Source organism: Myxocyprinus asiaticus, chromosome 1 (genome assembly GCF_019703515.2).
Source record: "Myxocyprinus asiaticus isolate MX2 ecotype Aquarium Trade chromosome 1, UBuf_Myxa_2, whole genome shotgun sequence".
Classification (NCBI taxonomy): Eukaryota; Metazoa; Chordata; class Actinopteri; order Cypriniformes; family Catostomidae; genus Myxocyprinus; species Myxocyprinus asiaticus.
In genome coordinates, this window is record NC_059344.1 from 17,259,833 (window position 1) to 17,285,230 (window position 25,398).

At 40.9% G+C, this 25,398-nt stretch overlaps 2 protein-coding genes and 1 pseudogene across 2 annotated transcripts in view; 1 reads left to right on the plus strand and 2 right to left on the minus strand.

The window, feature by feature from the left end:
• LOC127450023 (zinc finger protein 638-like) overlaps positions 1 to 16,020 on the minus strand; it is a 65,690-nt gene extending 49,670 nt beyond the window's left edge. The window contains exon 1 of the mRNA XM_051713763.1: positions 15,954 to 16,020. The gene's annotated coding sequence lies outside the window, so the exon portion shown is untranslated. The remainder of the gene's footprint in view (positions 1 to 15,953) is intronic.
• Positions 1 to 25,398, plus strand: part of LOC127453466 (caspase a-like) — a 140,075-nt pseudogene that overhangs the window by 101,647 nt on the left and 13,030 nt on the right.
• Positions 1 to 25,398, minus strand: part of LOC127415978 (zinc finger protein 638-like) — a 126,040-nt gene that overhangs the window by 4,036 nt on the left and 96,606 nt on the right.

Consider the following 25,398-nt stretch of genomic DNA (forward strand, 5'->3'; position numbering starts at 1 on the left):
GTTTCAACAACAACTCTTTCTGACTCCGAGTTGTCATCAACTTTGACTCCAGTCCTCTCTTCTGACCCTGAAGAGACAACCTCTGCGCTAGATGAATCTGGAACTCTAACAGTTTCAGCCTTTTGGGAGTCTGGCTTATCAAGCTCTACAGGGTCTGGAGCTGAAGGTGGACTCTCAGGTTTGGGGGCAGTTGGTGCTGATTCACCCTCTGCACTCATCTCAGGCTCCTCTGGCTCTTTGTCACTCTCTGCTGCCCCTCTTTTACCCCTTGTGGATCTTCTCACTACAGAGAGCCAAAAGAGACAAATGACTACACCATATAATACTCACTGAGGCCACCTTCCCCTGAAAAGAACATCTATTACATATGAATCTGAGGGTGCAACCATAAAATATTTTTTTCCCTCTTTACTCACCTGAAGTCTGGCGAGCTCTCTTTTTGGCCCTTGTAGCTGTCTTTTTTACTGCCTCCTGTACCTTGACCTCTTCACTGGGTGGCTGTTCCTCTTCCTCCTCCCATACTTCATCCACAGTTACAAAGTTCATCGTACAAAACTCTTCCAAGTCACAGGCATCTTCCTCTTGGCTTGGTGATTGTGCAGGCTCCTCTGGCCTGGGTGGTGTTTTGAAGTTGGGACTGGTAGTCTTGGTCTCACTCTGCTCCACTTCCTCAATCTCCTCATCATCACCCTTGGTCTCATCCAGGGTTACAAGAGTCTGAAAGGATAAAACAAAGGCCATGGCAAAAACACTGAACAGATTAACCGCAGGTATATGAAAGAGCAAAACCAAACCATGGTACTAATTACATTATAGTCTTAATGATGTTTTTGAAAAAGCTTGGTATGTTTAAGGGTTACCTTGGAAAAATGGATCCTAGTTAAGTGGGAAAACTGACCTCAGGTTTGAATGAATCAAGCTCCTCCTCCTCAGCAATCTCATCAAGTGTGACCAGGCCTTGAAGTTCTTTGTCCAACTGGTATTCTTCACCCCCAGTTTCCTCATCTACAACTTCATCGACAGTCAAAAGTGCCTCAGGGCCTTCTTCAGCCATTGAATGTTGTTCCTCATCTGCTGCTTCTTCAGAAAAATCCTCTGCAGGAGCTGAAGCTCCTAGATGAGTATAAAGCTCAGTACTCTCACTCTCAACAACAACAGGTTCCACTGCAACAGTTTCCAGTTGGTTATCCATGCTCTCTTCCTGAGGCTCGTTCTCTTCCTGCTTTTGAGATTCTACAACCTCTGCAAATGGCATGGTTTCTTCAGTCCTGGTTTCCATTTTATCTGCAGTGTCTTCTGTGGTGGGAACTGGGGAAGCCAATTCATGCTTTACATTTACTGATTCCACTGAAACTGCATGTTCTTCAAAGAGACCCGACGATGCCAATTCAAGCTCTGCCTTCTCAGACTCATCTGCAACTGCAGATTCTGAAGAAAGAATGGAGGATCCAACTTCAATCTTTGCTTTTGAAGACTCGAGTGAAACTGCAGGTTCTGCATTGGGAACAGAGGATGCAACTTCAAGCTCTGTTTTCACAGGGTCAGTATCTGGGGTCATTATCACAGTTTCATTATCAGTCTGGGTATCTATTTCTTTAATACCAGGAGTAGATGTTTCTGCATTAGAAGATATATCAACTATCACATCATTGGGAGCTACAGTGATTTCAACATTATCAGTTGCAGCTGTGACACTGTCAGCTTCTAAATTAACTTCACTATCACTTGTGCTTTTGGCAGTAACTTCCTCACCTTCAGTCATAATATCAGCATCAGTCCGGGTAACTTGGTCTGTAGTGATAGGTGGAACTGCAGTCATGTTGTCCTGGGCACTAGCTGTGCCAACAGTGGGAGTTGCTTCTGAAGTAGCAGCACCATCAGTTGTAGATGCTGCAGCTGCTGGTTTTTGAGCTTTGATGGTATTAGGTTTCCCCTCTGTAGCTGCTGACTTACCAGGAGCTTTAGCTCTAAGAAGAGATTTAAACATGCCAGATTTTTTCTCTCCATATTTCCAGAACACCTTGTACATAAAAAATAAAACCACAGAGTAAAATGAAATTCCTCTTACCCTTTTGCTTGTGGCTTCTTTTTCACCTGTTAAACAAATAACAACCTGGTCAGTTTATTTTTTATTAAATCACCACCTTAGCAACACATCAACATCTGCAAATGTGTTGAGGTGGGCAGCACGTGCACATGACTGACAGTACCTTCTCAGCTACCTTGAGTTGTTTGGCTAGTTGAAATGCAAGCAAATTGTTCTGGACCATACTATAGAGTAACACATCACAAACACTATAGAATAAGTGTGATGTATGATACAGGTTATTTCTGTTTAAATCATTCCAATGATTTAATTTTGTGCGATATTAAACCAAGGGGACACACTGTAAATTATATCCATCATAAATATTTGGTGATTTACTTACAGGAGACTTCTTCATGCCCACCAGTACTCTGAAAAGTGACTCCTTTGGAGACAAAAAATGGCAAACAGATAAAGGTCAGTACTGCATGAAATGTGCATGAATATAATGCACTCTTACAGACAAGAGAGAGCATTTCATGTGTTTATAAGCTCAGAGTAAGACCTAATAATAACCTAATTTTATATTTTTACAGCTATTTACTGTCAAGCCAACTAGACAATACTTTGATGAAACCTATTTTTCCTCTAGTGAACTTCAGACACATATGGAGTGCATACTCACCGCGTAGTACAGGTCGATAGGTTGCATCATCTTGACGGTTATCTGTTTCTCCTGAATTTTAACTGGGATTTCAGAGCAGGCCTTCACCATAGCTTCAGCTGCCTCTGTGTTAAGCATTTGCAGGAAGGCCTGAAACACACAAAAACATCAAAACTAGTTCAAAGAGTACAATTCTTGGACATATGTGTGTGCAAGTTGTTCTGTCATCTACCATCATAAATTAATTTTTATGTAATTGTTTAATGTATTTACCCTTTGCTGAGTGATTGCTATGACAGGAGTTGAGATGAGGCCATAGGGTTTCGCAAATTTTGTGAGTTCATCCTCAGTAACCCCTTCTTCTGGAAGATCAGAAACCTCAACTATATTTTTTCTCCAGCGGACTGCCTGAAGTCAAAGAAAGAAGGTAGTTGTTCATTTGTTTTAGTTTGTTACAAACAACTATACAATTTTGGAAGAAACTCAAAATGCATGACATGTAGCCTGATGGTTACTGAATTTAGAGGTGGCATGTTCGTTACATGAAAAAAAAAAAAAAAAAAAGTAGTGAAATGGGAATGGCACCCTGCGTAGGTTGCTCAGCGTAACTACACTGTGATCAGTGCAGTACATATATCTTTGAATGAAAAGCATCCAGTAGATGACTAGAGAAAAATTACTATTTGCACAGCATGAATGGAATGATGCGAGTAAATTACAGCTCAATTATAAATTAACACAGGTTTCCATTTGTGGATAAGAATGTTTAGAGGGAGAACACAAAATAACATACCTTCTTTACAATCTTCTTGGTAACTGGTCTCTCTGCCAAATAACACAAACAAATGTTACACAGAGAGTACAACATGACCATATGAGAAAATATGGAAGTTGATGTCGCTTACCTGAACCCTTAGCAGGGGGTTTAGCTTTAGCTGTCTGTACAGACTTTTTGGGGTCACTTGGTTTTTGGGGTGCCTTGGTCACCGGAGATGTCTTGACACTTGTCGACTCTTTTGCTTTAGTTGACAGAGGTGCCTTGACTGTGTTGGTACTTTCTACTTTCACTGACTGGGTTGGCTTTGTTGTAGTCACCTCTTTGCTATATAAAAACACAAAAACATTAACAGGACTTTTTGTTTCAAGATTTACAAATGTGTTATCTATGTATTTAATAATTAAGTAGAAACAGCAATTCACTGCAAAACTACTGCACTGGATGGCAACCTACTTTACAGTTTTTTCAGTCTGCACAGATTTGTTTCTGTCATCATCTCTTGCATCCTAAAATTGTACACAGATTGGATTTAATTTGAGGACTTCATATGGTTTACATTTCCAAGACTGTTCATGGACTTGACGACTGTATATATACCTTCTCCATGGAGATCTCAATGACCTTCCCATGAACTGTCAGGTTCTTACAGTTGGGCAAAGCTTTGGCATCCTCCTCTCTTTCCATGCACAATGAGGTCTGAAAGAAGGAGAGAAAGAACCAAAAGGAAAACCTTTGCACTAGCCACACCAACCAGATTTCTGCATTGCATTCTGCAAGTATTTATATCTCATGAATCCCCGGTGTGGAGGTGGGGGCGTGGCCGAGTGACATCTGTGGAGAGCAAGGCCGGAAGAGGAAGAGCAATAATGATTTACACCTGTGGGAAATTATCTCTAACAGCTGTTTTGTGTTGCAGTGGGCTCTAGAGAGATACAGTTGAAGTCAGAAGTTTATTTTGTGCATGACATGTCATTTTTCCAGCAATTGTTTACAGACAGATTGTTTCACTTTTAATTGACTACATCACAATTCCAGTGGGTCAGGAGTTTACATCCATTAACTATGCCTTTAAGCAGCTTGGAAAACTCCAGAAAATGCTGTCAAGCCTTTAGGCAATTATCCAATTAGCTTCTGATAGGCTAATTGGTGTCAATTGGAGGTGTACCTGTGGGTGTGCCTCTTTGCTTGACATCATGGGAAAATCAAAAGAAATCAGCAAAGACCTCAGAAAAAACATTGTGGAACTCCACAAGCCTGGTTCATCCTTGAGGGCAATTTCCAAATGCTTGAAGGTACCACGTACATCTGTACAAACAACAGTACGCAAGTATAAACACCATGGGGCCATGTAGCCATCATACCACTCATTCTGTCTCCTAGAGATGAACGTAGTTCGGTGCGAGAAGTGCAAATCAACCCCAGAAAAGCAGCAAAGGACCTTGTGAAGATGCTGGAGGAAACAGGTATACAAGTATCTATATCCACAGTAAAACGGGTCCTATATCGACATAATCTGAAAGGCTGCTCAGCAAGGAAGAAACTACTGTTACAAAACCACCATAAAAAGCCAGACTACAGTTTGCAAGTGCATGGGGACAAAGATCTTACTTTTGGAGAAATTTGCTCTGGTCTGATAAAACAAAAATGGAACTGTTTGGCCATAATGACCATCGTTATGTTTGGAGAAAAAAGGGTGAGGCTTGTAAGCCGAAGAACACCGTCCCAACCTTGAAGCATAGGGGTGGCAGCATCATGTTGTGGGAGTGCTTTGCTGCAGGAGGGACTGGTGCACTTCACAAAATAGATGGCATCAAGGGGAAGGAAAATTATGTAGATATATTGAAGCAACATCTCAAGACATCAGCCATGAAGTTACAGCTCGGTCGCAAATGGGTCTTCCAAATGGACAATGACCCCAAGAATACCTCCAAAGTTGTGGCAAAATGGCTTAAGGACAACAAAGTCAAGGTACTGGAGTGGCCATCACAAAGCCCTGACCTCAATCTGAGGCCTACAAACCTGACTCAGTTACACCAGTTCTGTCTGAAGGAATGGACCAAAATTCCAGTAACTTACTGCGAGAAGCTTGTGGAAGGCTACCCAAAATGTTTGGCCCAATTTAAACAATTTAAAGGCAATGATACTAAATAGTAACAAAGTGCTTGTGAAATCTGAACCGCTGGGAATGTGATGAAAGAAATAAAAGCTGAAATAAATCATTCTCTCTACTATTATTCTGCCATCTCACATTCTTAAAATAGTGATCCTACCTGACCTAAGACAGGGAATGTTTTCTTTGATTAAATGTCAGGAATTGTGAAAAACTGAGTTTAAATGTATTTGGCTAAGGTGTATGTAAACTTCTGACTTCAACTGTATAAAGGCAGTCAAGACTGCTTGAAAGGGGGGGGGGGGGGAGATGCACGCTGCAGAATCTGTGTGTGCATGCACTGATGTTATGCTAAAAAGCAAACCTTTGTTTTAAGTGAACAGAGTTAAAAATAAAGTCTTACGTGGATTGTTTGTTCGGCTCCCGCTTCCTCCTCCTCCGGAACCACTGTCGCCAAAGTCATGGGCACCACCTCTCTCCATGGTTTAAGGAGGTTGAGGTGGTATATCTGACGTGCTCCACCTCTATCCGTTCGTTTCACCTCATAATCGATTTCACTAACTCGCCGTGTGACCTCAAAGGGCCCTTGCCACTTTGCGAGTAATTTAGAGCTCGATGTGGGGAGCAATACAAGGATTTTATCTCCCGGTGTAAATTCCCGTAGTCGAGTATCCTTATTATACAGCCGGCTTTGACGTTCTTGAGCCTGGAGCAAATTCTCCTGTGTTAGTTGCCCCAGTGTGTGGAGTTTTGCTCTCAGGTCAAGAATGTATTGAATTTCATTTTTGCTGTTTGAAGGTCCCTCCACCCAATTTTCCCGTAGGACGTCGAGCACACTGCGCGGTCGACGTCCATACAATAATTCAAATGGGGAAAACCCCGTGGAGGCTTGCGGGACCTCTCGAACTGCAAATAATAGGGGCTCGAGCCACTTGTCCCAATTCCAAGCATCATCGTGCACAAACTTAAAAATAACACTCTTTAGGGTCTGATTAAACTGTTCGACCAAGCCGTCTGTTTGGGGATGGTAAACACTGGTCCGAACCGATTTAATCCCCAATAAGTCGTACAGTTCACGTAGTGTGCGTGACATGAATGTAGTGCCCTGATCAGTGAAGATTTCTTTCGGAATCCCCACTCGGGAGATAATTCTGAAGAGTGCCTCCGCAACACTTCGCACTGAAATGTTGCGCAGAGGCACTGCCTCTGGATATCGCGTTGCGTAGTCCACCAGAACCAACACAAACCGATGCCCGCGTGCCGTCCGTTCTAATGGACCGACGAGGTCCATACCAATTCTTTCGAAGGGGACCTCGATCAATGGAAGCGGGTGCAATGGCACTTTTGGGGTGGCCGGCGGATTCACCAGCTGACAGTCACGGCATGCTGCACACCACCTGCGAACATCCCCGCGAATGCCCGGCCAATAGAAACGCACCATTAGACGGTTCAGTGTTTTTTCCTGCCCTAAGTGACCCGCCATCGGATTACAATGAGCTGTCTGGAACAACATTTCCCGACGGCTCTGCGGTATTAACAATTGGGTTGTATCCTCCTTCGTCTGCGAGTCCTGCGTCACTCGATACAACCGATCCTTGATAATCGAAAAATATGGGTATGAGAGTGCAAAGCCTGGCTGGAGGCATTGACCATCAATCACTTTCACTTGGTTGAAGGCGTGCCTAAGGGTTTCATCCCGCTTCTGCTCCAGAGGGAAATCCCCTACAGGGAATCCTCTAAGGGCTGGGTAAGCTGTGGCTACCCTCTCCTTTGCGTCATCCTGACGCGGAGAGCGTGACCGTTTACGGTGGCTTGACGAATCATGGTGCCTCTTCGGGCTGGGGGATCTGGAGTATGAGTGAGAACGGGTGCGACGCTTCAAGCTGCTGTACTCTGACTTCGGCTCAGGTCTGTGGATGATTAACAAATTGTAAAAAATACATTTAAATGCCTTTTCAGAACTAGAAAAATAGATTAAGTATAGATTAAGCCTATTTCTTGACCAAGTAAAATTTCAGGGTTCCCACTCTTTTCAAGACACAATTTCCCAGGACATTTTATGTGCCCAACAAGTGTAATATTTAAGCAAAAACACATACAGTGCATCCGGAAAGTATTCACAGCGCTTCACTTTTTCCACATTTTGTTATGTTACAGCCTTATTCCAAAATGGATTAAATTCATTATTTTCCTCAAAATTCTACAAACAATACCCCATAATGACAACGTGAAAGAAGTTTGTTTGAAATCTTTGCAAATTCATTAAAAATAAAAAACGAAAAAAAATCACATGTACATAAGTATTCACAGCCTTTGCCATGACACTCAAAATTGAGCTCAGGTGCATCCTGTTTCCACTGATCATCCTTGAGATGTTTCTACAACTTGATTGGAGTCCACCTGTGGTAAATTCAGTTGATTGGACATGATTTGGAAAGGCACACACCTGTCTATATAAGGTGCCACAGTTAACAGTGCATGTCAGAGCACAAACCAAGCCATGAAGTCCAAGGAATTGTCTGTAGACCTCCGAGACAGGATTGTATCGAGGCACAGATCTGGGGAAGGGTACAGAAAAATTTCTGCAGCATTGAAGGTCCCAATGAGCACAGTGGCCTCCATCATCCGTAAATGGAAGAAGTTTGGAACCACCAGGACTCTTCCTAGAGCTGGCCGCCTGGCCAAACTAAGCGATCGGGGGAGAAGGGCCTTAGTCATGGAGGTGACCAAGAACCCGATGGTCACTCTGACAGAACTCCAGCATTTCTCTGTGGAGAGAGGAGAACCTTCCAGAAGAACAACCATCTCTGCAGCACTCCACCAATCAGGCCTGTATGGTAGAGTGGCCAGACAGAAGCCACTCCTCAGTAAAAGGCACATGACAGCCCGCCTGGAGTTCGCCAAAAGGCACCTGAAGGACTCTCAGACCATGAGAAACAAAGATTGAACTCTTTGGCCTGAATGGCAAGCGTCATGTCTGGAGGAAACCAGGCACCGCTCATCACCTGGCCAATACCATCCCTACAGTGAAGCATGGTGGTGGCAGCATCATGCTGTGGGGATGTTTTTCAGCGGCAGGAACTGGGAGACTAGTCAGGATCGAGGGAAAGATGAATGCAGCAATGTACAGAGACATCCTTGATGAAAACCTGCTCCAGAGCGCTCTAGACCTCAGACTGGGGCGAAGGTTCATCTTCCAACAGGACAACGACCCTAAGCACACAGCCAAGATAACAAAGGAGTGGCTCCGGGACAACTCTGTGAATGTCCTTGAGTGGCCCAGCCAGAGCCCAGACTTGAAACTGATTGAACATCTCTGGAGAGATCTGAAAATGGCTGTGCACCGACGCTCCCCATCCAACCTGATGGAGCTTGAGAGGTCCTGCAAAGAAGAATGGGAGAAACTGCCCAAAAATAGGTGTGCCAAGCTTGTAGCATCATACTCAAAAAGACTTGAGGCTGAAATTGGTGCCAAAGGTGCTTCAACAAAGTATTGAGCAAAGGCTGTGAATACTTATACATGTGATTTCTTTTCATTTTTTCATTTTTAATAAATTTGCAAAGATTTCAAACAAACTTCTTTCACGTTGTCATTATGGGGTATTGTTTGTAGAATTTTGAGGAAAATAATGAATTTAATCCATTTTGGAATAAGGCTGTAACAAAACAAAATGTGGAAAAAGTGAAGCGCTGTGAATACTTTCCGGATGCACTGGACGTCCATTTAAATAGAGCTTATTTTTTGGCGTTTCGGTGTGCTTTAATTTGTGTTGCACCACTTAATTTTAAATACGGTTTAACATATATTTTAACCTGTGATTAAAATGGTCACCTGCGATTAGTTTTGTCCGCCATGATGGATTCTGAACTAAGCTGTAGAGCAGTAGTACACAGGGCCGATCAAGGAGGTTAAGAAAATGTCAATGCTGATTTTGAAGACACACATTGCGGTCAACGGCCCAACATTTCGGACCATAATAAACAAATGTGATAAACATCTCTGAGGGCTGACGGCACATCCATTGTTCGTTTACCTAGTCATTCATGTTTAATTGTAGGTCTGTTGTTTATTTAAACCACCTCAGCTGCAAGTTTAAAGTTAATCCCTAACTGATATTTAAATAAGAGTTTAAAGTATTGGAGCAACAGGATTAAAGTTAATTCAGATTTACTATGAAATTTAAATCAGGATCAAATCGATGGTTAAAATTTAACCCTGATTAATTTTAAACAAGTTTAAAGATTAGTGCAACAAAATTATCAGATAAACCTTGATTTAATCTAAATGTAAGATTAATCCTTGTTGGTGCAACCCATCCTGTATGTGCTGTGCACTTCAGAGTGCTCTGCCATCTCACACACAAAAGTGTGCGTGATGATCATTATGAGGAGTTTTCAGCGCGAGTGGCTGGTTTCACACATTCATTTTGAAGCTTGCATCACTTGCAGACTTTTGCAGTTTAATTATCCCACTAGGACATATCACAATTTTAATTTGATTAATTGAGCATTTAAAAAACATTTCTTCCAAATATGTCATTTCCATGACATTCTGCATTTTAGAGCTAATGTAATTTTTATGACTAATTTCTGTGATTCCATCCGCAAAGCAGAGATGACAGCAGATGAGCAGAAAATCTATGTTACAGGGATTTGTTCATGACAGTTAACTGTTGATATTGTTTCACAATGCACAGCCGCTGGCAGTGACAAAGCAATTCAAATGTTTATTTGACTCATATTCCGAGTCCCAAATGTTACCATGTTTTTGTACATGTAACAAAAACCTTGTAAGTAACACAGTCAAACAGCTCTATTATAATCAAGTATTTTCCAGGACAAATAATTATTTCCCAGGACATTTAGGTATTTTTCTAATTTTCAATGAATGGACAACTGTATTGCAAAATTCAACGTTGCCTGAAATTTAAATGAAAATACCCCATTAATTGTACTTTAGCAATAGCGGCAGGTGTAGTTTGTTTGACGCCCTGGGCGAATTTAGGTATGGGCGACATGGGCAGCCACCCGGCGGCCATACCTAAATCCGCCACTGCTTAGCAAATGCTTACACTTTATCTATGAAACCAACCCGATATGTCCAAGATTAAAGACAGTAGAGTCTTACCTTGAAACAGAGACAGCCTCAACATTCCAGTCAGGGTATCTATGAAAACACCACAAATACAGCTTTTCATTCATTGCTAAATGAGACCTCATTATGAAATTCTTTACAGCACAAATGAACTACGGCAGCCAGTCGTTAAACACTCACTGTTTCCTAAGAAGTCTACAACGCTCAATGTGAAGATTTGTGTTCTGATGTTCAATCCAGTCCTGCAAACAAGACAAACATGCTACAATTAACAAATGTCAAAACTGATTTAACCTATAAAATTAATGGTGCGTTTTTTCTAAAGTGTCTTTTACTCAGAAAGCCTACATGTCTGTTGACATTGAGAACTGCTGTTCTGGTTAATTTTAACATTTGCTTTCAGAAGGTGGATTAAAGATGGTGTACCTGCAGATGCACAAGCCATCAACATAAATCTGTTTATAGATCTTACCTAAAAAAAAATATTAAAAAAGGACCTAAAACATATCAAAATTAGGGACACTATACGACTTGTTAAACCCACTATGCCCTCATTACTAGAAAACACAAATTTTAAGTCCATGTTGTTTGTGAAAACTTCCAGCATGGAAACTGTGGCTTCAAGCATTACAAAGATGGTCATTCTTGAAGGAGACGATCTTCTGCCTCTCGTGTTCAGCGATGTAGGAAGTCATCAGGTCTTCTTAACTCTGCCTCCACAATAGGAATTGTAGTTTTCAAGGGGCTGATATTAGGTTTCATAAAATTACATGTTTCTCATCAGGCATCTGCAGGTTTCCAGTAAATAGACTGGCAGGTCTCCTCCCAAGGATGCCAACACTGGATTGGCTTGGAGTAGTCTAACTTCTAATTATGAATTTAAAAATTCAGCCTTAGTCTACCTACTGTATTATCTACTCTATCATTGCCAAAATATATATATTTTTTTTACCAACCACAATTAATGAGCAAGTTAACATACATTAACATTCATTACAGGTTTCTGACATTTTAATTGTTAAATTTAATAACATTTTAGTTCAATGTAGGGCAACACACATTTAAATGAATAAAACAACCCATGTGACCCTTTACATTCAACAAAATAAATGCAAAACATGACAAATAAGGCACTACTTGGGGTAAGAAATACTCACCTTAATCTGGAAACATTCAATGATACATAGAGAGCATGTATGAGGAAAGATTCTTGGAGTAGCTGCCGAGTAATCATTCATCATGGTGGGGGTCGGAAGTCTCTTTGCAGCAGGTGCGCTGATTGGAGATGAAAGGAACGGGATCCATTTAGAGCTTGGCCCTCCGGAGATATCATTGTTAGTCATCAGAGGAAGAACACCAAGCTGAGGCGGCATCTGTGAAGGAGACAGCATCTGAGGCAGCGGCATCTGGGAAGGAGGTTGACTGGAAGATGGCAGAATAAACTGGGAAGCAGATGGTCTTGCTGGGAACGGGTTGGTGGGTCTTGGATCTTGTGCAGGACCTGAAGCTGCTTGGCAGAGCGGAGGACGCTTTGTGATGCCCATGCCACTAAATGGGGGTCCAGGGACTTCCCTCCCATACTTTGGTGACTCTTTAGGTAGGTGTTCTCTTGCATAGCCATCTGCACTCTCCTCAGGATAGCCAAATTTACTAAAATGTCCATAGTCAATAACTTTGCTGTGCCGCGGGTCAGAGCCCATGAGTTCGGACCTTGCATCAATATCAGCGATGTTTCTATTTGCTTTGCGCATACGGATTTCACGCAAAACAACTGGGAGGTTGTCAAGTGTCAGTTGATCCTCTGGACAGTGGCTTAGAAGCTCTAGGTCCTCATTTGAGAGTCCAAAGTTGGCAAGGATGCTGCTGGCATTTTCTGGGGTGTAGCGTGAAGGTCGTTGTTCTGGTGGAGGTTGGCTGTCCAAACTCCTGGCTGCTCCACTGCCACCAAAACCCGAATACTGGAACTCCTGTGTGGAACAGGAAGAACGATCCAAGCTAGAAGAGGCAAAGGGCTTGTTGGGGGCCTGGTACAGAGACCAGTCCACCTTATTGGATCTCGAAGAGCCACCAGTCCCTGTGTAACCAGTCCTGCCAGAGGAAAGCCCTTCATTCCTTGTGTCCTTTCTCAAGCGGGGGTCTGCTGTTTTGGGTTGCTGTAATATTTGAGTAAGGCGGCGAACTTCCTCACGGGCTCCCATAATGTTCCGGTCTATGGCGGCTTCAAAGTCTTGGGAAATCTGTGACTGATGTTGTCCTAATGCAAAGGGCATCTGCTGGTTAACCATCAATCCCCCACGAGATGTGGACATGGAACCTGGGCCAAGACGGGATGCCCCCAGCTCCAGTCCAGACTGTGACCCAAGCGACCCATACTGGCCATGCACAATAGGCCTCTGACTATTAGGGAATGTCGCCCCACGGGGATTATATAATGGATGGGACATGGTGACCTTAAGAAAGTTGAGCAAGGTCAAGGCAGTTGAAGCAATTGCAGGGGAAGTGACACTTCTGCCAGCAATTGCATTCAGCTGGTGGAGTGTCAAGAGTCTTTATCTGTGCCAACTGAAGGGAGCCAGGGCCTAAGAGTGGCAGACTCCCAAAATGTCTCAGGGAATTTGCAACAGGGGGCACACAACTTTCCAATAACAATGCAAAGCTGAAAAAATTAGGGGAAAAACACAGAAAGGATTTTTGGCTTGGTGTCTTCAGGTTGTCACAAAAAATGGCAAAAGTGCTGCGATCACTTTCTCCTTCAGTAAAGCACCCTCAAATCACCAGCTTCAAAATCCTCCTGAGCTTCAGGGGATTTAAACTGCTTTCCATGTCTTCACTGAAGAAACACAGCAGGCAAAAAGGACTACAAAAAACAAACAAACAAAAAAAACAGGGTTGCTGCAGGTTTTTTAAAATCTAATTTAAGACTTTAAGACCTTTTTCAAGACCTGAACAAATACATTTAATACAGTATCCCCATATCAAAACGAACCTAAACAATCTCAAAGTAAATCATGTATCACAGACTCTTACTTCAACAGGCAGGGGCACACATTCAACATGGCCTTAATGCTTATCAGTAAAACAGGGTAGGATATATGCAAGTTTAAAATACAAAAGACATGTTTTCCACATATACAGTATATCACTTTAAAATTGGTTTATGTACCATTATATAAATAAATACATTAGAGGTCGATCAATATTGGATTTTACTAATATGATAATGTGTTGAAAGGCAATTAATCTGCCAATAGTTTTTAAAAATTGGTAGCCTATATTAAAATGTTCCTAGTCTGTCCTTCCTGTGATAGGGAGGGCCAGACAGAGGCTACAAGTGTCCAAATTGAATTCAATTCCGGATGCAGTTTTTAACCAGGAAAACAAATTACGGAACTTTAAACGTTAAAGGCTGAAATACACCAGAGACTCTTATTTTGAAATGTTTACGCTTCATTGCTTCCAGCTGCTCATTCAAACAGATAAGGGATATAAAATGTGCACTCCTACAATAATCTACAACATATAACACTATAAACAAACAAAATATTGTCATTTTTCATCAACACTACATCAACCGTTGATCATTTGTTGAGTCAGAGTAATCGCTTGTCAGAAATTTCCGATATGGCTTAATGATTGCGAACTGCTCTGCAACAACTTTAAAAATTTACAAGCCCCCGTGAGCTCGCCACGTTTTCACTTTGAAAGACGCAGCGCATGCATTTATTTAATTCAATCATATTCTTTTGAAGTTTGATAATCACATTAGGTCATATCACGATTCCTGTCTGTCTGCTCCCAAATTTAAGACCTGTTTAAATGATAATTAAGACTTTTGTTGTATCATTTAAGATATCCAACACTTTTTAGGACTTTATATTTTGGAAAATTTAAGAGATTAAGACTTTAAGGATCTGCGGGAACCCTGACGAAGGAAAAATAATATTACAGTTTGGGACTACCTTTACACAACTTGCATGCATTTATTTTAGTGATTTTCTTGCTTTGCAAGACTGTGGTAAGAGACATTTAGCCTAGAGTGACCAGATGTCCCTGTTTTCCAGGGACAATCCTGACTGGAGCTGTCCCCGGAAATGTCCCACTTTTTACTGCACGTAGTGAAAATACATGGCAAGAAAGCATCTATTGAAGACTACCAGCAACAGGGCTAATCATGTGCTGTTTACTTTGACCAACAGAGGGGGCTGCTTTAGCAGCTTTAAGTCATTCAGCGTCTTTATTACCTGTTCGCACCAGTTTTGCCATTAAGAACTGGACCAGAAAGCAAGCGCAATTCGAGGTGAGGCGCATACAAGTTGTTATAAAGAAGTTAGAGTGTTATGTATTATATAAATTAATGCATTTAAAATAAGAATACGACCATAGGCAGAGGGTGAACGAACTGCAGGGTAAGGCAAAAAAAAAAAAAAAACCCAACTCAGATTATAATAACAGGCTTATAACAATAAAGTTAAAATCTAATAATAATAACAAATTTAAATACACTTATTCCCATCTGGAGCCATATATTCTGTCAAGGCTTAAATTGGGCTGCAACGGCCCGACACCTTTGCTTGTTAGTCAATCTATTCTGTTTCTTTAGTGCTTCAACACGGTATTTGTTTGACACATTTCAAACTTTCTGGCTCCATTTCACAAGTACAATATACTTGCTCAGAAACCTTTCAAGTTCATTATGCTTCACTCTAGCCATTTCCAAATACTGGTAGAAGCAGATATTAAAGAGCGGTGCGTGACCGCGCGCCCCTGCGTACAGATGTGCATTGCTCTTCTATTGTTCTGTGGTCCGATCTCTAATTCAGAGAAACCATGAAATACATCAAGGAATCAACTGCTCATGCATTTCTGATATCAATACGTTCAATGACCGAAACCGTCTGCAACACAAACACACGACAAACTAAAACCTCTCATTACATTTAATGAAGCTCATGAATCCAGTATCGTTGATTTTAACGGAAGTGTTTTAGTCTGTCTAGCGTGGGGTTGTTGACTAGTTAATGTCTCTCATACAAAAAGAAACAATCTTTTTTATAAGGACATGAAAACACGTAAACGTGGACATATATAGTCTAAATATTGTGTAAACTATTTCCAGATCGGTCTTGAAAATATCCCGATGTTTACAGGCCTCCGGCCCAGCTTCGCACTGTCCACATCCGTCATTTTACAGAGGAAAAACTCATTTTAGACGACCAAAACAACATTATATGTACACCCGGAGGGCTCCTAAAACATTTGAGTTGCACCACGGTAACATACCTCGTGTTTTATGAAGTAAAATCTTACTGTTGAAATTCGTCTGATCGGGACACGGTTTCTGCGGACGGTGAGTTTGCGTCTCAGACGTGACCAAATGAACCACGAGTCATCGCACACAAGATGGATTCAGGACAAATCAATCTTCTTCTTCTTTTGTTTTTTAATGGCGGTTCGCAAACTGAGAACTGAGTGCATTACCGCCATCTACTGTAAGCACTGGACCAGAGACTCCCTCTTTAAATCCCTCCTCTGGACCTATCAGGACTCAAGACACCGCTGGCGCTGCGTTTTCAGCTCCTCCATCGGTTGCTCCAATCCCCTTCTTCTTCTTCTTCTTCTTCTTCTTCTTCTTCTTCGTTGGGTTTTTGTAGCAGTTGGCATCTGGATTGTTGCATTACTGCCACCTTCTGTTCTACATTTACCTAGAGTCCATTTATTTAAAGTCGCTTGTCCAGTCCAGTCTTTTTTAGAAAATTAAATAGACACTTCCTCCTTGTTTACTGTCTGCACATTCTAGCTTACTTTTAATACTGTCCTCTATCCATCCTATTTCCTGTAACTGTATCATCATTGACTGAAGTTCTCGTATGAGAATATGTTCAACTGTCTCATATTCCTGACACTGAGTGCACAGACCTGTTGGATGTTTTCCCATGATGTGAAGTGTACCGTTAAGGTTGCTATGTCCCATTCTTAGCCTGCTTATTGTTACTTGCTCTCTCCGATTCACTTCTCAATTTCTTACAATACCTACTCTACTTTGTATTAAGTATAAATGTCTCCCTTTTACTGCATTATCCCACTGTTGTTGCCATTTTTGATTTATTTTCCTCCACACAATGCTTTTCCCTTCTGATTTTGATAACTTAATATTAATTTCAACATTTTCCTTTTTGATTTTCCTTTTTGATTTTTTTTTTTTTTGTTGTTGCCAATTGTTTGCTCTTTCATTGCCCTGGATACCTGAATGGGCTGGGGCCCACATGAATGAGACTTCCCCCCCTACTGTCTTATTCTTGAATAGCTAAACAAAATTTCATAGAGCAGATCCTGATGGTTTCTGGCTGTGCCTCATTTGATGCTTACAAGTGCAGCTATAGAATCACTGCATACTAAAATGTGTTACCACTGGTTTGTTCAGTCCATTCTACTGCCATCAGTATGGCAAATAATTCAACAGCATAGACATTTAGATAGTCAGACATTCTTTTATTAAGATCCACTGGGAAACTAGGCACATTAACTCCTGATCCTGTTGCATTTGTTTCTAAATCTTTTGATCCATCTGTGAAAATCTGAATATTGTCCTTGTATTTACGGTCCCTATAGTACTCATCTATAATATCTGAAGTCTTGCTATTTTATCTAATCTTCAGTAATTTCATATCTACGTTTGGATACTCCAGCACCCATACTGGTTTAATGGGCCATATAACAGTTTCTCCATATTCTTTATCATATATTCCCACATCTTTTGCTATATGATCTCCTGTCCACCCAAAGCTTTCTGTATGCATACTCTCCTTCTCCCAACACATTTGCAACACCTTTTTTGTTGGGTGGTAGTCTCTATGCCCCCTCAGATTAATCCAGTAATTGGCTACCAACTGATTTCGGTGTAACCCCAATGGCATTTCTCCAGCTTCCACTTGTATTGTACACACTGGGGTAGTTCTTACTGCTCCTAGACAAACTCTTAAAGCTTGAGCATGCACAGTATCTAGATCTGCTAGCGCAGACTTTGATGCTGAGCCATAAGCAATACTTCCATAATCTAATCTTGACCTTATTAAAGCTATATAAATATATTTCAAAGCTATAACATTAGCCCCCCATTTTAGTCCTGAAAGATGTCTCATGACATTTATCACTTTTTTACATTTTTCGACTACATATTTTATATGATGTTTCCATGTTAAATTTGTGTCAAAATATATTCCCAGGAACCGAAAACTTTTAACTTTTTCTAAACAATTCGCATACAATTTCAACTGACCTTCTCTGATTTGTTTCCTTGTAAAGAACATAATCTTTGTATTTTCAATTGAAAATTTAAAACCCCATTTTATACCCCAACTTTCCACTTGGTTAATTCCATCTTGCACTTTCTTTATTACATACTCATTTCTTCCTCTTTTCCATAAAGCCCCATCATCCGCGAACAATGATCTTCCCATGTCTTTTGTGATATTTAAGAATATAACATTAATCATAATGGTGAACAGAGTTGGGCTTAATATGCTCCCTTGGGGTGTTTTCTACTATATACTGTTTGGAAATCTCTGTTCCCATCCTCACTTGGTTAGTTCTTCTATCTAGAAAGTCCATTATCCCTTATCCAAAGCTCCAATCCCCTCTCAGGACAGAATATATATACACTGGTGGCCAAAAGTTTGGAATAATGTACAGATTTTGTTGTTTTGGAAGGAAATTGGTACTTTAATTCACCAAAGTGACATTCAGCTGATCACAAAGTATAGTCAGGACATTACTGATGTAAAAACAGCACCATCACTATTTGAAAAAAGTCATTTTTGATCAAATCTAGACAGCAGCCATCACTCCAACACCTTATCCTTGAGTAATCATGCTAAATTGCTAATTTGGTACTAGAAAAATCACCTGACATTATATCAAACACAGCTGAAAACTATTTGGTTCATTAAATGAAGCTTAACATTGTCTTTGTGTTTGTTTTTGAGTTGCCACAGTATGCAATAGACTGGCATGTCTTAAGGTCAATATTAGGTCAAAAATGGCAAAAAGAAACAGCTTTCTCTAGAAACTCATCAGTCAATCATTGTTTTGAGGAATGAAGGCTATACAATGCTTGAAATTGCCCAAAAAGCTGAAGATTTCATACAAAGGTGTACACTACAGTCTTCAAAGACAAAGGACAACTGGCTCTATCAAGGACAGAAAGAGATGTGTAAGGCCAGATGTACAACTAAACAAGAGGATAAGTACATCAGAGTCTCTAGTTTGAGAAATAGATGTCTCACATGTCCTCAGCTGACAGCTTCATTGAATTCTACCCGCTCAACACCAGTTTCATGTACAACAGTAAAGAGAAGACTCAGGGGTGCAGGCCTTATGGGAAGAATTGCAAAGAAAAAGCCATTTTTGAAACAGAAAAACAAAAAGAAAAGGTTAGAGTGGGCAAAGAAACACAGACATTGGACAACAGAGAATTGGAAAAGAGTGTTATGGATCTTAACCCCATTGAGCTTTTGTGGGATCAGCTAGACTGTAAGGTGTGTGAGAAGTGCCGACAAGACAGCCACATCTATGGCAAGTGCTACAGGAAGTGTGGGGTGAAATGTCACCTGAGTATCTGGACAAACTGACAGTTAGAATGCCAAGGATCTGCAAAGCTGTCATTGCTGCACATGGAGGATTTTGATGTGAACTCTTTGAAGTAGTTGAAGAAAGTCTGAACATTTCTTTCAAATTGTAATAGTAATTTTTCACATTATTAATGTCCTGACTATACATTGTGATCAGTTGAATGCCACTTTGGTGAATAAAAGAACCAACTTCTTTCCATAAGAGCAAAATCTGTACATTATTCCAAACTTTTGGCTGCCAGTATATATATATATATATATATATATATATATATTTAATGAATTCCTGTTCTGTTTATACCATACTATATGTTCTATAGTATCTCCCTAATCTTAATAATTCCTTCATTTATTACTTGTCTAATTTCTACCTATATTCTATCAATTAGATGTGTGCTTTTCAGGAACTGTATTAGTGGTGAAATACTGCTTCCCATAACTGAACTGTAAAACATTTCAAGTTGGTTAAACTTAGAAACGAAAGTTCACATGCTGCCTTAAAATTGTGAGTAAACTCAACTTGAAGATAAACTATGTTTAAACTCAAATAGTTATGTTTTACAAGTTGTTTAACTAATGATCATTTGTTGTTTCAACTTGATACTCTGAGTTAAAACAACTTACTATGTTACATTATCAATTCAAGAAAACTCACTTTATCTTGTCAAATAAACATACAGTTCCTCACTATCTCAACTCACACTTTCAAGTTAGGATAACTTAAACTATATTCATATCAATTGCCATTTTAAGTTAAGAGCACTAATGTTTTTAAATTGTTTCTTAAATGTATTTCTCATCTTGACTAATAACGGCAAGTTTGCCAGTTCCTTATTTACACTGAATGAACTTACAACTTATCTGCTCAAAAATATAACATTTATTTTAACAAGTACAATGTTACGCAAACTTTAACATTGGCTTGGGAATTCATTCCTAGTACCATACCCCTAAACCTAACCCTCACAGAAACCTTTGTGCATTTTTACATTTTCAAAAAAACATCGTTTAGTATGTTTACTAAGCCATTTCCCTCATGGGGACCGCTGGCTGGTCCTCACAATGTAGGTGATCTCAGGTTTTATTATCATTGTGGGGACATTTGGTCCCTACAATGTAGTATAAACATGTATATAATACATTGTAACAATACAATGCAAACAAATTACACAAATTAATTGTGTTCCCATTTTAATTGTGCAATATTGTCACTCTTGTCTCAACCCTGTCACAACTCTCCCACCACTAGGCTACTTACACCCACATATTTTTAACACCATGTTTCATTGAAGAAAATATATAGAATTTGTAATGTATATTATATTAACTATTCCATATTTTAGTTGCAATATTCATAAATGTAGTGAATAACTCAACGTCACAGGTTGACAGTGAAGAAATGTGACAGGGTTGTTTTTTTGTTTGTTTGTTTTTTGCTCAAAATCAGAATCATAATCAGAATGAGCTTTATTGCCAAGTATGCTTACACATACAAGGAATTTGTCTTGGTGACAGGAGCTTCCAGTACACAACAATACAAAAACAATACAAAAACATAGATAATAATAAAAAATAAAACTAATTACACACATATGTACAGACACACACACACATACATAAACACATACACATGGGTAGTGCAAATCTAATACAATCTGTTATGTACAGTGCAAATACAAATCTGTTATGTACTGTGCAAATGTTTTTTGTTTTTTTTCAGAGGAATGAAATGGCAGAAGAGGTTGGATGTGTTGGATAAATATATGAAGACTAATCTGTGTATTGCACATAGTTGTTGCTTAATGGGGCTGTTCATGAGATGGATAGCCTGAGGGAAAAAACTGTTCCTGTGCCTGATGGTTCTGGTGCTCAGAGCTCTGAAGCGTCGGCCAGAAGGCAACAGTTCAAAAAGGTAGTGGGCAGGGTGAGTGGAATCCAGAGTGATTTTTCCAGCCTTTTCCTCACTCTGGAAGTGTATAGCTCTTAAAGAGGGGGCAGGGGGCAACCAATAATCCTCTCAGCAGTCCGAATTGTCCTTTGTAGTCTTCTGATGTCTGATTTGGTAGCTGAACCAAACCAGACAGTTACTGAAGTGCAGAGGACAGACTCAATGACTGCTGAGTAGAACTGTATCAGCAGCGACTGTGGCAGGTTGAATTTCCTCAGCTGGCAAAGGAAGTACAACCTCTGCTGTGCCTTTTTCACAATGGAGTCAATGTCTGTCTCCCACTTCAGGTCCTGTGAGATGGTAATGCCCAGGAACCTGAATGACTCCACTGCTGCCACAGTGCTGTTTAGAATGATGAGGGGGGTCAGTGTTGGGGTGTTTCTCCTAAAGTCCACAATGATCTCCACCGTTTTGAGCGTGTTCAGCTCAAGGCTGTTTTGACTGCACCAGACAGCCAGCTGTTTAACCTCCCTTCTGTATGCAGACTCATCGTCATCTCGGATGAGGCCTATAACAGTGGTGTCATCTGCAAACTTCAGGAGCTTGACAGAGGGGTCCTTGGCGATGCAGTCATTGGGTGCCTGTCTGTCAGAAAGCTGGTAATCCACTGACAGATAGACATGGGAACAGAGTGTTGGTGTAATTTATTCTGGAGTATAGCTGGGATGATGGTGTTGAAAGCTGAACTGAAGTCCACAAAACGGATCCTTGCATATGTCCCTGGTCTGTCCAGATGTTGCAGGATATGATGCAATCCCATGTTGACTGCATCATCCACAGACCTGTTTGCTCGATAAACAAATTGAAGGGGATCTAGAAAGGGTCCAGTGATGTTCTTCAGGTGGGCCAACACCAATGATTTCATGACCACAGATGTCAGGGTGACAGGTCTGTAGTCATTAAGTCCTGTGATTTTGGGTTTCTTTGGGACAGGAATAATGACTGAACGTTTGAAGCAGCATGGGACTTGACACTGCTCCTGTGATCTGTTGAAGATCTGTGTGAAGATGGGGGCCAGCTGGTTAGCACAAGATCGAAGACACGCTGGTGAGATGCAATCTGGGCCTTTTGTTTCCAAAATACGCGGCTCACATCATCTTCACAGATCTTAAGTGCAGGTTGAGTAGCAGGAGGGGGGAGGAGGGGGGTTGCAGGAGGTGTTGATGTTTGGGTGAAGTGAAGGTCAGAATGGGTGTGGGGTGTGAGATTGGGCCTTTCAAATCTGCAGTAGAACACATTCAGGTCGTCAGCCAGTTGTTGGTTCCCTACAGGGTTGGGGGTAGGAGTCCTGTAATTTGTGAGTTGTTTCTCCACACTGATGCAGGGTCGTTAGCTGAAAACTTGTTTTTCAGCTTCTCAGAGTATCTTCTTTTAGCCACTCTGGTTTCCCTGTTCAGTGTGTTCCTGGCCTGATTGTACAAGACTTCATCTCCACCCCCTGTAAGCATCCTCTTTGGCCTGACGAAGCTGCCTGAGCTCTGCTGTAAACCATGGTTTGTCATTGTTGAACTTTAAATAAGTCCTAGTAGGAATGCACATATCCTCACAGAAACTGATATATGATGTAACAGTATCTGCGGCGAGTAGAAAGGCTTACAGTTAATAAAGAGCACTTCCAAATTAGGACAACACATCCTCTTTAACGTTGTTACATCTGTACACCAACTTTCATTGATGTAAAAGCATGTTCCACCGCCTCTCGTTTTCCCCGTTAACTCCGCAATGCGATCCGCTCTGGACAGCTGGAAGCTCGGCAGATGTAGCACGCTGTCCAGAATGGCTTCACTCAGCCAGGTTTCTGTGAAGCACAAGGCAGCAGAGGTTGAAAAGTCCTTGTTTGTGAGGGTGAGGAGATGTAGTTCATCCGTTTTTTTAGGAAAAGAGCGGAGATTCGCCAGATGAATGCTCGGTTGTTTCAATGAGCACAATACGACGATACTTGAACAAAAATTAGCTGCATGGTCGAGTTGCCAGAAAGAAGCCTTTACTGCGCCAATGCCACAAAAAAGCCCAGTTACAATATGCCTGACAACACCTTGACACGCCTCACAGCTTCTGGCACACTGTAATTTGGAGTGACGAGACCAAAATAGAGCTTTATGGTCACAACCATAAGCGCTATGTTTGGAGAGGGGTCAACAAGGCCTATAGTGAAAAGAATACCATCCCCACTGTGAAGCATGGTGGTGGCTCACTGATGTTTAGGGGGTGTGTGAGTTCTAAAGGCACGGGGAATCTTGTGAAAATTGATGGCAAGATGAATGCAGCATGTTATCAGAAAATACTGGCAGACAATTTGTATTCCTCTGCACGAAAGCTGTGCATGGGACGCTCTTGGACTTTCCAGCATGACAATGACCCTGAGCACAAGGCCAAGTTGACCCTCCAGTGGTTACAGCAGAAAAAGTTGAAGGTTCTGGAGTGGCCATCACAGTCTCCTGACCTTAATATCATCGAGCCACTCTGGGGAGATCTCAAACGTGCGGTTTATGCAAGACGACCAAAGACTTTGCATGACCTGGAGGCATTTTGCCAAGACGAATGGGCAGCTATATCACTTGCAAGAATTTGGGGCCTCATAGACAACTATTACAAAAGACTGCATGCTGTCATTGATGCTAAAGGGGGCAATACACAGTATTAAGAACTAAGAGTATGCAGACTTTTGAACAGGGGTCATTTAATTTTTTTCTTTGTTGCCATGTTTTGATTTATGATTGTGCTATTCTGTTATAACATACAGTTGAATATGAATGCCATAAGAAATAAAAGAAATGTGTTTTGCCTGCTCACTCATGTTTTCTTTAAAAATGGTACATATATTACCAATTCTCCAAGGGTATGTAAACTTTTGAGTACAACTGTATTGTGTAACTGTAACTGTGTGCACAATTATTAGGCAAGTGAGTATTCTGATCTTCTCATTATTTCCATGCAAATTTTCCAATCTCCAAACCATATAAACTTGAATGCTTATTGGATTCAATCATTTTCAGGTGATATATATTTGTGTAATGAGGGAGGGTGTGGTGAAAGTGACTAACACCTTATATCAAGGTGTGCATAATTATTAGGCAGCTTCATTACCTCAGGTAAAATAGGCCAAAAAAGAGATTTAACTGGCACTGAAAAGTCAAAAATTGTAAAATGCCTTTCAGACGGATGCAACACCGGACAATCAAACATTTTGTTGCGAAAAGTCAACTGGGGCCCATAAAACGCATGGAGAAGAAAAGGCTTAAATTAACTGCAAAAGACTTGAGAATAATTAAATGTGAATCTACCAGGAACCCATTATCCTCCAATGCTACCATATTCCAGAACTGCAACCTACCTGGAGTGTCCAGAAGTACAAGGTGTCAAGAGCTCAGAGATATGGCCAAGGTTAAGAAGGCTGAAACACGACCACCACTGAATAAGATTCACAAGTTGAAGCATTAAGATTGGGCAAAGAAATACATTCAAAGGTTTTATGGACAGATGAAATGAGTGTGACTCTTGATGGACCAGATGGATGGGCCTGTGGCTGGATCACTAATGGACACAATGCACCACTTCGAGGAAGGCACCAGCAAGGTGGAGGAGGGGTACTGGTATGGGCTGCTATCATTAAGGATGAGGTAGCTGGACCTTTTTCAGTTGAAGATGGACTGAAACTCAACTCCCAAACCTACTGCCAGTTTCTGGAAAGTACTTTCTTCAAGCAGTGGTACAGGAAGAAGACCTCAGCATTCAAGAAGGCCATGATCTTTATACAGGACAATGCTCCATCACATGCATCCAAGTACTCCACTGCTTAACTAGCCAGCAAGGGCCTCAAAGATGCCCAAATATTGACTTTTGAGAACTTGTGGGCCCTTCTCAAATGTGAGATTTACAGTGAGGGAAGACAATACACCTCTTTGAACAGCATTTGGGAGGCTGTGGTTGCTGCTTCAGCGAAAGTTGATCGTGAACAGATCAAGAAACTGACAGACTCCATGGATGGAAGGCTCATGGCAGTTATTGAAAAGAAGGGTGGCTATATTGGACACCGAATATTTTTGAAAGGCCAAAAATATTATTTCATTGTCATTTTGTGTTACTTATTTGTTGCACTTACTCTAAAAATTGAGAATAAACAATTGAGTTGGGAGAATTTCTTTTTTTA